This window comes from Pseudorasbora parva, chromosome 6 (genome assembly GCF_024679245.1).
Source record: "Pseudorasbora parva isolate DD20220531a chromosome 6, ASM2467924v1, whole genome shotgun sequence".
NCBI classification, from domain to species: Eukaryota; Metazoa; Chordata; class Actinopteri; order Cypriniformes; family Gobionidae; genus Pseudorasbora; species Pseudorasbora parva.
Genome location: NC_090177.1, coordinates 51,725,944 through 51,732,908, shown reverse-complemented (window position 1 = coordinate 51,732,908; position 6,965 = coordinate 51,725,944). Strand labels below are relative to the sequence as shown.

The 6,965-nt window shown below is 42.9% G+C and overlaps 1 protein-coding gene across 7 annotated transcripts in view; it reads left to right on the top strand.

The window, feature by feature from the left end:
- The first annotated feature begins 2,160 nt into the window (after positions 1-2,160).
- LOC137079102 (cytolytic toxin-alpha-like) overlaps positions 2,161-6,965 on the top strand; it is a 165,094-nt gene continuing 160,289 nt past the window's right edge. For 5 of the 7 annotated variants that reach the window (XM_067447063.1, XM_067447062.1, XM_067447061.1 and 2 more), the window contains exon 1: positions 2,161-2,269. The gene's annotated coding sequence lies outside the window, so the exon portion shown is untranslated. The remainder of the gene's footprint in view (positions 2,270-6,965) is intronic. The other 2 variants (XM_067447065.1, XM_067447064.1) reach the window with 2 other exon arrangements.

The following is a 6,965-nucleotide window of genomic DNA, read 5'->3' as shown; positions in this document are numbered from 1 at the left end:
GACTCGATGTCTGGTCCCTGTATGGGATGCGGAGGTTCTAGGTGGCCTGCCACAGGCTGTGGTAGATTATCTCTTTCTAATGTTTTATAAGGCAAGTCTGCAGGATTTGTGCAAGTAATTGCAGAAATGTGGTCAGTGAAGTTTAACTGGTCATCAATCACAGCTACAAGGTTCCTGGCTGATCTTGATGGAGTTATGGTTGATGAACCGAGCTGAATGGAGAAATTTTGATGAAGTGCTGGGTTGGTTGAGACAACAAATAATTCTGTCTTTGCAAGAATGAGTTGAAGGTGATGCTCCTTCATCTAGCCAGAAATGTCTGTCAGGCAGGCAGCGATACGAAAACCAACTGTAGGGTCATCTGGTTGAAATGAGAAGTAGAGTTGAGTGTCATCAGAGTGTCATAGGAGAAGCCGTGTTTCTGAATGACAGAGCCTAATGATGACATGTAGATGGAGAAGAGAAGTGGTCCAAGCACTGAGACCTGGTGAACTCCAGTAGCTCTAGATGATAGCAGTGATGGAGAAGCCATGTTTCTGAATGACAGAGCCTAATGATGACATGTAGATGGAGAAGAGAAGTGGCCCAAGCACTGTGCCTTGGGGAACCCCAGTAGCTAGATGATGTGACTTAGACACTTCACCTCTCCATGACAGGACCCTAACCATAATGACGACATGTAGATGGAGAAGAGAAGTGGTCCAAGCACTGAGCCCTGGGGAACGCCAGTAGCTAGATGATGTGACTTAGACACTTCACTTCATCATGACACCCTGTAGGACCTACCAGAGAGGTACGACCTGAACCATTGGAGAGCAGTTCCTGAGATACCCATCTCCTCAAGAGTTGACAGGAGGATTGAGTGGTTAACTGTATCAAAAGCAGCAGACAGATCCAGCAGGATGAGTACTGAGGATTTGGAAGCTACTATTGCCAGTCTCAGTGCTTCAGTAACCAAGAGCATGGCGGTCTCAGTCGAGTGGCCACTTTTGAAGCCGGATTGGTTGTTGTCCAGGAGGTTGTTCTGTTCAAGAAACATAGAGAGTTGGTTGATCGCTCAAGTGTCTTTGCAATGAAAGGCAGAAGGGATACCGGTCTGTGGTTTCCTAAGAGTGCAGGATTCAGAGAGGGTTTGTTTAGCAGTGGGGTTACCAGTTAAATGCTGTGGGAAAGGTTCCCATGTGAAGAGAAGTGTTGACAATGTGAATTAGTATTAAAACAATAAAAGACCTGAAATATTTCAGTTGGTGTGCAATGAATCTAAAATATATGAAAGTTTAATTTTTATCATTACATTATGGAAAATAATGAACTTTTATCACAATATGCTATTTTTTTGAGAAGGACCTGTATATAAATATATATTTTTGGACTACTGCAACGGACTCTTCAGTGGGATTTCTGCCATAAATATCCAGATGCTTCAATACATCCAGAACAACGCTCCCAGAGTCCTTATGAGAGTCCGTAAATATGGTCACATAACTCCCATCCTACACTCATTGCACTGGCTTCCCGTTTCATCCCGGATCGACTATAAAATCATCCTGCTAACACATAAATGCATCACCGGACACACACCACCATGTCTACAGGAACTCATCAGTCTCAAATCCTCTGCACCCTCAGAACTTCAGGCCACCTGCTTCTTCAGGTCCTCACCACCAGGCTTCGTACCGTGTGTGTGTGTGTGTGTGTGTGTGTGTGTGTGTGTGTGTGTGATTGGAGATCGAGCTTTCTGCTGAACCGCCTCCTCTGAGCTGAGAGCAGTGCAGAGCCTGGACCAGTTTAAAGCTGAACTGAAGACTTTTCTGTTCAGAAAGGCTTTTATGTGTTGATTGTTTTTATTATTCTATATGTTTACTTTTTATTCATTTTTTGTAATTTTTTTCCTTTTCCATTGTTGCACTTTGAGATTCTTCGGAATGAAAAGTGCATTATAAATAAAATCTGTTATTATTTATTTTTATTATAAATGTTTCATTCACAGCAACTGCCTTTTTTATAAAGCTTATTCAATGTTTTAATTAATATCTTTAATAAATTCTACTCCATACCTCACACAAAATTATTGTACTATAGTGGCAGAAAGCATTTCAAGGTCAAAGGGCATTGACTCCGGCCACAGGCCACCTCCTCCCTCCAATCTTTCTCAACATTTCCCGACATTGCATGTTTTCATGGGGCATTCCCTCATAGCAGGACTATAAATATCCCTACGGATTTTAGATCAGCTTCAGACTCACCATATCAAGAACAGAGACTACAGGTAAGATGTGATTTTATGCAGTGTCAGTGTTATTGTGTTGGAGTAAAGGCTGAGCAAAGCTTCACAGCAAATCAATCTACATGTTTACTGAAAGGAAAACTTACGTTTTTCAGAGGATAGATGTAAGAAGTTGTGAAACCATGAAGTTGAAACTGGAGAGACTAGAAAGTGAAAGGTCATATTAAACTATTATGTTATATCTTAACTATTATATTTCTGTGTGTGACCCGTGCAGGCAGAATGAGTTGTAATGCGAATTATGAGCTAGTAGCAAAACAAGTGCAAAAATGTCAATTCTGGTAAATTTTTGTAGTTTTTCCACAAAAATGTATCAATTAAGCCCTTGTTTAGCGATTCCAATGCTCTAAATTGTAATAAAAGTATCTTTATTTTTTGTTTCCTCGGAGATATACCTTTGAAAATGTTTCCTTTGTTTTAATAATCCATGAGAAATTGCATTCCCATTTAGTTGGTCAGTCTTGACTCTACATCAAAGACCGATGAATAGGAATCTCACCCGACAGCCAATCTACTTTGAGTGTAACGAGCCAATGCATATAGCCATGCAATGATGGCAGCAGCTGCTCTGCCTCGCAGCGCGGGTATAAATGAGAAGCAGGAGTTTGCTTATCTCTGTGTGTGAGAAAAAAACAAAGGTTGTTCTCACAGCTGGTATGACATGGTTGTGGAGAGCGCTAAAAGGCTGTTTTTACAGCTGATAAGGAGTGCTTTTAAAGAGAGTGAGAGCGCGCACATGGCAGGCTGCACTACATTCCTGTCTGTGTCGCCGCGGCCATTCTCCTGCATGCTTCAGCACCAAGGAGAGCAGTTCCTCCAGAAGAGATTCACAGGTAGAGCTTGCATCAGCCAGTAGAGCTGCACCTCCCTCCAGGTGTGTACTGTCTGGAATTTTTTTACTCTTTAGCGGTGAGATTGTAATGAAAACCAAACCCAATTGTCTTTGAAGTATTTTATTCTTGCAAGAAGGCCATTCACATACAGACAAAGTTTCTGCAGAGAAGGACAGCCTCACCCAGTGCAAGCTTACTTATAGACCATATCACCCTGTAGCCCAAGACTGGTTTCCCACTGAAGCTAAGCAGGGCTGAGCCTGGTCAGTACCTGGATGGGAGACCAACTGGGAAAACCAGGTAGCTGCTGATAGAGGTGTTAGTGAGGCCAGCAGGGGGTGCTCACCCTGTGGTCTGTGTGGGTCCTAACGCCCCAGTATAGTGATGAGGACACTATACTGACAAAGAGCACCGTCCTTCGGATGAGACGTTAAACCGAGGTCCTGACTCTCTGTGGTCATTAAAAATCCCAGGATGTTCTTCGATAAAGAGTAGGGGTGTAACCCCGGCATCCTGGCCAAATTTGCCCATTGGCCCCTGTCCATGGCCTCCTAATCATCCCCCTCTACTGATTGGCTTAATCACTCAGTCTCCTCTCCACCAATCAGCTGGTGTGTGGTGAGCGTTCTGGCGCAATATGGCTGCCGTCGCATCATCCAGGTGGGTGCTGCACATTGGTGGTGGTTGAGGAGATTCCCCCTTCTATGTAAAGCGCTTTGAGTGCCTTGAAAAGCGCTATATAAATGTAATGAATTATTATTATTATTATTATATACCTCTTACCCCTCACCCTAATGTGTTCCTGTTAGCAAAATAGGAAATGAAAGATATGTACCATATAAGGAGGCAAAACCCCTCTCTCATTCTCTAGGCCCCATACAGAGGAGCCACTTCTAAGAAACAGCAGGATATAGCCATGTAACACCTAACAACACACTTGCAAACACAATTTCAGTTCAGTTTTCCACTAAGATCAGTTGTCTGTTGTTATGCAAACACATATATAATATAAAGTAAATACAATCTGCATAAACAAAATTAATTTGCACCACAGTACCAACCGTATCTTTTGGTGCTCCCCCTGACTACTGGATGAGCATCGCTGCATCAGAGCTGTGCCGATGCAGTTCTGGAGCATCAGACTCGTGTGGAACCCTCAGGGCTGGATGATTGGTTTCTCTGGATGGCCCATGCTGGCTTCCATTGCCCCACCCTGGTCCCTTTCTTCCCAGAGGTGCATGAGGAGCTCACTGGGTTGTGGACAACAGAAACTGGCCCAGTGGCTCTTCCTCCCTCACCACCCTTCACAGCTAACAGTTGCATGCATGTTCCTCCCGTGGAGCAGGCCATTGCTAAGCATCTGTTCCCTAACTCCACTATAGTTCTCAGGGGGGAACTCGTGTCTCCCTTCACGGGCCTGTAGGTACTCGTGGGATCTAATCCTAACCCTACCATGCCTGTGTACCCTACCTCACGCCACCACGTTTATCTGGCCCAGGAACTTTGGAAGCTGCACGAGGCTGGTCATGATCCTGTGATCCTGTGATGAACTGAGGACTGCAACGGACCTCACACTTCAGGCGCTTTAGTCCGGCTTTGACTGCCTCCAATCCCTGAAGAGAACATATACATTGGAACATATATGTTTTCTGTATATGATCCATACAGGTTTTCATATGGGATGCTAAGATGCACCTGCCACCCGAGCAAATACATTCTTCAAACCCTCTCGAGCATTTTCATAACAAAAACAAAGTCATAATTAATTACAGTATAGAATACTACAAAATAATATTCTATTTACCTCATTCTGTGATCAGGAGCCACTTCAGATCCCAAATGGATTTATTGCAAACACTCGACTGTTTGGGGTAATAACATGTAATGTTTAGTATGTTTTGCTTTTCATATTCACATCATAACTGACTCAAACTCACAGCGAGTGCAGAGATGGAGCAGCCTTTACTGAACTAATCGAACCACTCTGATCACACGGCAGCTCCTCACCATCAAACATTATTCTTTAGCACATTATAAACATCTATGCTTGAACAGATATCCATGAACACAGTTTCACAGTAAACACTGGTCTAAACATCATAATGTTCATCAGGTTATGATTTAAACACTCATATTACTTTAATATCATATTATGTTTTATATGATTGAGCATAAAAACATGCTTGTATTGTACAACTGTCACGATTCACCCTTGAGTGTGCCCCTGATTACCACCAGAGAGCACTCCACCCCGGACTGTCACTCCATCAAAGACTACATTGCCCATAATCCTTCTAAACAACAACCGCCCCGTCTCCATGAAGCCATCTAGTGGTCACTTGCATGTATTGATCTGAAATAACTTTGAGAGTGATCTATGTAAAAAAAAAATATATATATTACCATCTGTCTGACCACTACTTGGTTTTGTAACCTGTAGCACCCTTGTTGTGAATAATTTTAGTTTTTTTGTCATGAAAAATGAAGATTAAAGGGGGGGTGAAACACTCAGTTTCAGTCAGTGTCATGTCAATCTTGAGTACCTATAGAGTAGCATTGCATCCTGCATATCTCCGAAAAGTCTTTTTTTTTTTAATAATTATATAAGAAAGATGCGCTGTTCCGAGTCTTTCCGAAAAAAGCCGAGCGGGTGGGGGCGTGTCGTGTGAGCGGAGCTAAATAATGACGTGTGCGCGCTGCTGCTATGTTGAGTCGAGTGCGTCGTAAAGCTGTGTCAACAGCGGGAAAAAAAACTTTATTCAAAATAAAAATATGGCTTTTAATCAGATACAGCCATACATCTATGATCCGGAATCAGACCCAGAGGCTGCAGTTGAACAGGAGCAGCAGCAAAAACGACTAGAGCAGGACGTCTCTATACACTACGGTACAAGTTATACACTAACTATATAATATGCTTAGCGACTTGTGTTATTTACATATTTATACTTGAATTATATCGTCGTATTTTTGTCTTTGAAGGTGTACATGTGGGAAGTGCAGTTGTGCACGTGTGTGTGTGTGTTTACGCGTGGTTTGTGTAGACAGTAAGCGGACTAAAAAAAACACAGACATTTGAAGCAGTCTCACTCACCCTTCTAACGTTGGGACTGCTCCATCATTCAGCATTAGGCGATTGGGAAAAGCCGGCGTCGAGCTGGGCCTTGTTTATGAAACAGTCGGCACCGAAATGCAGCGAACAGATATAAACATTCGCGCAACTCAGTTGCTGATCCGGAAAAGCAAATTACATCCACTGTTGCCTTACCGCGGGGTTTTTGGGGAATCTGTGCAGGACTGTCTTGGTCTGGCAACCAAAAACGCACTTTTTTGGTGACATTGTTATGTGCACATCACCTGTGCAGCATCCTACAAGCCAGCGCCTTGATGGGCGTAGGCTGTTGCTTTCGCTCTCTCCCTCTCTCTCTCTCCCTCTCTCTCTCTCTCTCTCTCTCTCTCTCTCTCTCTCACACGCTTCCGGTAGAATTGTCCAGGCCCATACAAGGAAATTCCGCCCCCACTAACGTCAATGGGGACGCATGATCTCAAAAAACTTGCCGAAACTTATGACTAACCGGAAGTAGTATTTTTGACAAAGAAATACTCCCATCAAACGTCCACCTTAAGTTTTGAAACTTTGTCTATGTTTAGTATGGGATTCCAAGTCTTTAACAGTGTAAAAAGATCAGTATGCATGAAACAGCATTTCACCCCCCCTTTAATAAAATAAACACAGCCACAATGTGTCACAGTTGTAACATTGTAACATAACATTTTTATTCAAAAATATTAATTGCTCTGCTGTTGAAGGACTCAGTCGACTACTTTTTTACATATAATTTCTC